Genomic DNA, 6673 nt, shown 5'->3' on the forward strand with positions numbered 1-6673 from the left:
TTTCATGAAATTGAACAAGCAGAAACACTTCCAAATAGCTTTTATGAAGCCAACATCACCTTGATACCTAAACCAGACAGAGATGCTACAAAAAAAGAAAATTACAGACCAATATCGCTGATGAATGCAGATGCAAAGATCCTCAACAAAATCCTGGCAAATAGGATTCAATGCCTCGTTAAGAAGATCATCCACTACGATCAAGTAGGTTTCATCCCAGGAATGCAAGGCTGGTTTAACATCCGTAAATCTATCAACATAATACACAACATCAATAACAAGAAAAATAAAAACCACATGATCATATCAATAGATGCAGAGAAAGCATTTGATAAGGTCCAACACCCATTCTTGATCAAAACTCTCAACAAGATGGGAATGGAGGGAACCTTTCTCAATATAGTGAAGGCCATCTACCACAAGCCAGTGGCAAATATTATCCTCAATGGAGAAAAACTAAAAGCCTTCCCTCTAAATTCTGGCACAAGACAAGGCTGTCCTCTCTCACCACTCCTATTCAACATAACACTGGAAGTACTTGCTATAGCGATTAGGCAAGAAAAGGATATCAAGGGAATCCAGATAGGAAAGGAAGAAGTCAAGCTCTCACTGTTTGCAGATGACATGATACTCTACTTAGAAAACCCTAAAGACTCTATCAAAAAGCTTCTAGAAACAATAGACTCATATAGCAAGGTGGCAGGCTACAAAATTAACACACAAAAATCAATGGCCTTTCTGTACACCAATAGTAATAAGGATGAAATGGACATTAAGAAAACAACCCCATTCACAATAGTGCCACACAAACTCAAATATCTTGGAATCAACTTGACTAAATATGTGAAGGACCTATTCAAGGAAAACTATAAAACTCTGCTCCAAGAAATAAGAGAGGACACACGGAAATGGAAACACATACCCTGCTCATGGATTGGCAGGATTAACATCATCAAAATGGCAATACTCCCCAAGGCATTATACAGATTTAATGCCATCCCTCTAAAGATACCCATGACATTCTTCAAAGAAGTGGATCAGACACTTTTGAAATTCATTTGGAACAATAAACACCCTCGAATAGCTAAAGCAATCATTGGGAAAAAGAATATGGGAGGGATTACTTTCCCCAACTTTAAACTGTACTACAAAGCAATAGTTATCAAAACAGCATGGTATTGGAATAAGGACAGGTCCTCAGATCAGTGGAATAGGCTTGAATACTCAGAAAATGTTCCCCAGACATACAATAACCTAATTTTTGATAAAGGAGCAGGAAATCCTAAATGGAGCAGGGAAAGCCTCTTCAACAAGTGGTTGGCACAATTGGATAGCCACTTGCAAAAAATTGAACTTAGACCCCCAGCTAACATCATGTACGAAGGTAAAATCCAAATGGATTAAAGACCTCGATATCAGCCCCCAAACCATAAGATATATAGAACAGCACATAGGCAAAACACTCCAGGACATTACAGGCATCTTCAAGGAGGAAACTGCACTCTCCAAGCAAGTGAAAGCAGAGATTAACAGATGGGAATATATTAAGCTGAGAAGCTTCTGCACCTCAAAGGAAATAGTGCCCAGGATACAAGAGCCCCCCACTGAGTGGGAGAAACTATTCACCCAATACCCATCAGATAAGGGGCTAATCTCCAAAATATACAAGGCACTGACAGAACTTTACAAGAAAAAAACATCTAACCCCATCAAAAAATGGGGAGAAGAAATGAACAGACACTTTGACAAAGAAGAAATACACATGGCCAAAAGACACATGAAAAAATGTTCCACATCACTAATCATCAGGGAGATGCAAATCAAAACAACGATGAGATACCACCTCACACCCCAGAGAATGGCACACATCACAAAGAATGAGAATAAACAGTGTTGGCGGGGATGTGGAGAGAAAGGAACTCTTATCCACTGCTGGTGGGAATGCCATCTAGTTCAACCTTTATGGAAAGCGATATGGAGATTCCTCCAAAACTGGAAATCAAGCTCCCATACGATCCAGCTATACCACTTCTAGGAATATACCCTAGGAACACAAAAATACAATACAAAAACCCCTTCCTTACACCTATATTTATTGCAGCACTATTTACCATAGCAAGACTCTGGAAACAACCAAGATGCCCTTCAACAGACGAATGGCTAAAGAAACTGTGGTACATATACACAATGGAATATTATGCAGCTGTCAGGAGAGATGAAGTCATGAAATTTTCCTATACATGGATGTACACGGAATCTATTATGCTGAGTGAAATAAGTCAGAGAGAGAGAGAAAAACGCAGAATGGTCTCACTGATCTATGGGTTTTAAGAAAAATGAAAGACACCCTTGTAATAATAAGTTTCAGACACAAAAGAGAAAAGAGCTGGAAGTTCCAGCTCACCTCAGGAAGGTCACCACAAATAGTGATGAGTTTAGTTAGGGAAATAACTACATTTTGAACTGTCCTAATAACGAGAATGTATGAGGAAAATGGAGAGCCTGTCTAGAGTACAGGCGGGGGTCGGGTGGGGAGGAGGGAGACTTGGGACATTGGTGATGGGAATGTTGCACTGGTGATGGGTGGTGTTCTTTACATGACTGAAACCCAAACACAATCATGTATGTAATTAAGGTGTTTAAATAAATTAAAAAAAAAAGTCCACCTAGACTAGATTAGCTAGATAGGTACTTTTGTCTCTCACTCAACTCTTCCCTTCCCAGTTGGATTTGAGCTGGTTAATAAAGAGAGGCTTGGTTTGAGGGTCTGAGAGACCATGAGGCTAGAAACCACCCAACTCCATGCTTTTCTCCCTCATAACTGTCACAGTTTATTAATTTATGCAAATACCCTGCTTCAGACCCACTCACCCAGGGTTAGAAATATAATGTGTGGGACATTTTCATACTTGGTCAATGCTATTTAGTTACTTTCTTTTCTGTTTCTCAAAGATGTAAGTTTTATTGAGATGTAAGATAACATGTTACACTCTTTTGCATTTCTTCTCAAAGAAACAAGGCAAGAGTCTATGGATACAAAGGCACTTGTCTTGTCACTGTCTATTGACCCTGATTCAATCCCCAAATACTTGTGGAGTAATCCGAAGCACAAAGCCAGGAGTGAGTATAACAGACATGACCACTACCCCCCTCATATAAAACAAAAAAGAGAATAAATGCACAAAATCCAATGATTTCTGGTACCCGCTTTACCCAGACTTCCCTTTTCAAAACCTCTGTTCTTGGACAAAGAAGACTTATGCAGTGACATTCTCTGAAGCACTGAGTAAGAATAAAGCTGGGGAAAAATATAAAATGCCACCCAGAATGGAAATGGGCTTAATATTTGTATCCTAAAGTCCTATTTTTATTAATGAATCAGAATCTTTAAAGGAAATTTTATGAAACATGAACACCCAGGAGCACTCTGTCCTATTCATGTGGCCTATGGGTGGATAAATGGCCATGCAGCCCACACAGGCAGGTGCCCACATTCCCCTCAGATGAGAAATTACTTCCCCACCTTCACACCAGCAGAAGCCCATGTTCGTTCTTGAGCACTTGTCTTTATTTGTTGTTATTTTTATTTATTTTTTTTACCATATCCAGTGGTGCTCAGAGGTTACTCCTGGCTCTTGCCTCAGAAATTACTCCTGGCAGGCTTGGGGGACCATGTGGGATGCTGGGGATCAAACCTGGGTCAGCCACATGCAAGGCAAATGTCCTCCCTGCTGTGCTATTTCTCTGGTCCCGTCAGCACTTACCTTAACCTACTTCTCTCCTTTCCTTCCTACCATTGTGCTAGCACTCCAGCCCTCTCTTTTCTTTATCTCACCAATTAACTTGTTTTATATATATAATTTATATATATGAATGTTATACATATTTTATATATATGCCTTGAGCTTAGGGGCATGGGTGCATCTTCTTTGGTGGGAAATTAATGCCCAGGAGAACATAAGGAAGAGTAGAAGGCCAAGGGGTGAGCACCTTTGATATCCTTAGCTTCAATATTCCTAAGGAATAGAAACCCTCTGAAACATTCTGCTTATAGTTTATAGTAAGTAATCCGGCATTTTAAAAAGTTGCCATTTGAACAATACCTATTTCATTCTCATTTCTGATAGGAAAAATATTCAGAAAGACATAGTAGATATGACCAGTGCTCATAGTCTGACTCTGAGCCCAGGTTTCTCCAATCACAATATGCAGACACTTGTAAGGATCACCACAGCGAAATGCCCTCCTGATTTCAGAAGGTGATCAATGATGACACGTGTCATTATTAAATTAAATTAGTTAATAAGTAATATTTCTCTGAGCTAATTCTGAGACATTAGTAGTTTTCTTTTCTACAGATAACAATACTGTCAAGAAAGTTTTTTTTACCTGATATTCACTTCACCACTATTTACAAATAGGAAAGGTATGGACGTGACCCAAGTACTCACTGGCAGATGAAAGCATAGAGCCAGTGTGGTGTAGAGATACAAAATTGAATACTTCTCAGCACTAAGAAAAAAATCTTGCCTTTTGCAGCTACATGGAAAGAACTGGAGGTACATTTCAAGCTACATGAATTAAGTCAGAAGGACAAAGACTAATGTTGGGTGGTGTCATTGGAGAAGTAGAGAAAGGGAAGAGACAAAACCAAATGGAAGCAAATCAGAGGACTGAGACTGCCAACTAGAGACGGCAGAGAGAAGAGTGAAATAGAGAGGAACACAAACCGTGGTGGAGGGATATAGTACAATATTGTGAAAGAAGGAAAATTGTGCCCTTAAATAGACATAACTGTAAACATTACCACTATATTTTTTTATGTGTTGCGAGTACATGAATAATAGAATTGGATCCTGCAATGATGTTGAAGGAAGTTTGTAGTAACAATATCTAGATTGGAATTGGGTTGAGGTGTATATGGGGTACATTTACTGTACCTCCTCTTTCTATACAGTCAGTGTAAAGAACACAGCTTGTGGTAAGACTTGGGAGGCTTTATCTTTTCTTTTTATTATATATATATATATATATATATATATATATATATATATATATATATAATCCTTCACCAGTGCAACATTCCCATGACCCATATCCCAAGTGTCCTTCCTCCCCACCCCACACAGGCCTGTACTCTAGACAGGCTTTCTACTTCCCTCATTCAGTCACATTTTGTTATGATAGTTTTCAGTGTACTTATTTCTGTGACTGCACTAAACATTATTTTTGTTATTTTGAGGCCATACCTGGCAGTTCTCAGGGCTTACTTCTGGCTCTGCACTCAGGGATCACTCCTGGTAGGGTTTAGAAGATCATATGGGCTCTGGGATAGGACCTGATATGCTGTTGCAAGAAGATTTTTAAGTGTCTTTCCTAATGAGGCATAAATAGTTTTAGAGAACTAAATAATTTTAAAACATATGTTTCTTTTTAACCTTATATATTTACTACTATATATCTACTTTCCTAATATTCTGATACTGATATGTCCATAGCATGGTGAGAACGATCCAAGAGAAAAGTTAGCCAGTCTCTAGTTTATCACAGAGGAAGTTTCAATGAAATAAATTATGAAGCACTTTTTAGCTAAAAGATGTCACAGAATGTGGGCAGAATTTGAAAAAGAGAACACAGTTTGAAAGGGCAATTATTTTCCTTTGTGGTGCTGTAGATTCTGATGCATTTGTTACAAATGAGAGCATTTGTTGTATGGTAATAATATGGAAAAGAACCATGCTATTTTGCAGGAGTACTCCATAGTATAAAAGAAGTAATTGGCTGTGATCTCTCCTTGAGCTCAGGTTTATAAAGGAAAATGACCAATGGGCAATCCAGAGAGAAAACTGGGAGAAAACTAGTGGGATAGAATGGGCAGTACAGGGTAGAGAATGAAATTTCTTACAGTCTAGACCAGGGTTTCTTGGACTTTTCCCACTGGAAACCTCTTCATAGCTGAAAACTAGAACTTTGGTAGAAAAACCTCCAATTTATCAGGCCTTGGAGTTGGAATTTATTTTTGGTCATTTAAACCTTTTGTTATTCCCAAATGGCTTTTTTTTTTTCAACCTCCATGTGGAGTGGTGTTTTACCTTTCAAGAATGTAAAGTTTACATTCTTGAGGGGTCCTCAAACTACAGACCATGGGCCACATGAAGCCCATGGGGGACATTTATTTGGCCTGCCCAGTGATTTTGCCACCGCTACCTGTTCTGCTTAGCCTTCAACTAGGCCAGGCTGCAGTACACATTGTGGAGTGTGTGCCTCATTCTCTGCTTCTCTCCTCTCTGACTCTCAGTTATTACTCTCACTCTCAGGCAGGGCTCCTCAAACGGTGGCTCATGGCTCACTATTGTTCTGAGTGATTTTTAAGCTATATTCCAGCCCTTCAATGGTCTGAGGAACAGTGAACTGGCCCCCTGTTTAAAAAGTTTGAGAACCCCTGGTAGACTTTTGGCATCAGTACGAGAGCAAGAAAGCTCAGCTATCTATAGTGCATGCTTTGCAAGCACAACAGTCAGGTTCCATTCCCAGCACTGCATAGACCTTAGAGCTCTAAAAATGAAGCACTTTGGGACCTGAGCAATAGCACATTGGGGTGGGCTGTGAATAACTCCACATGCCATAATCCCATGTGAAAGGGGGTAATGGGTCTGGAGCAGGGCCACTGCTA

General features: G+C 39.4%; 1 pseudogene; it reads right to left on the reverse strand.

The window, feature by feature from the left end:
- Positions 1-4887: 4887 nt before the first annotated feature.
- Positions 4888-4998, reverse strand: LOC126023266 (uncharacterized; annotated as a pseudogene).
- Positions 4999-6673: the final 1675 nt, after the last annotated feature.

Source organism: Suncus etruscus, chromosome 11, assembly GCF_024139225.1.
Source record: "Suncus etruscus isolate mSunEtr1 chromosome 11, mSunEtr1.pri.cur, whole genome shotgun sequence".
NCBI classification, from domain to species: Eukaryota; Metazoa; Chordata; class Mammalia; order Eulipotyphla; family Soricidae; genus Suncus; species Suncus etruscus.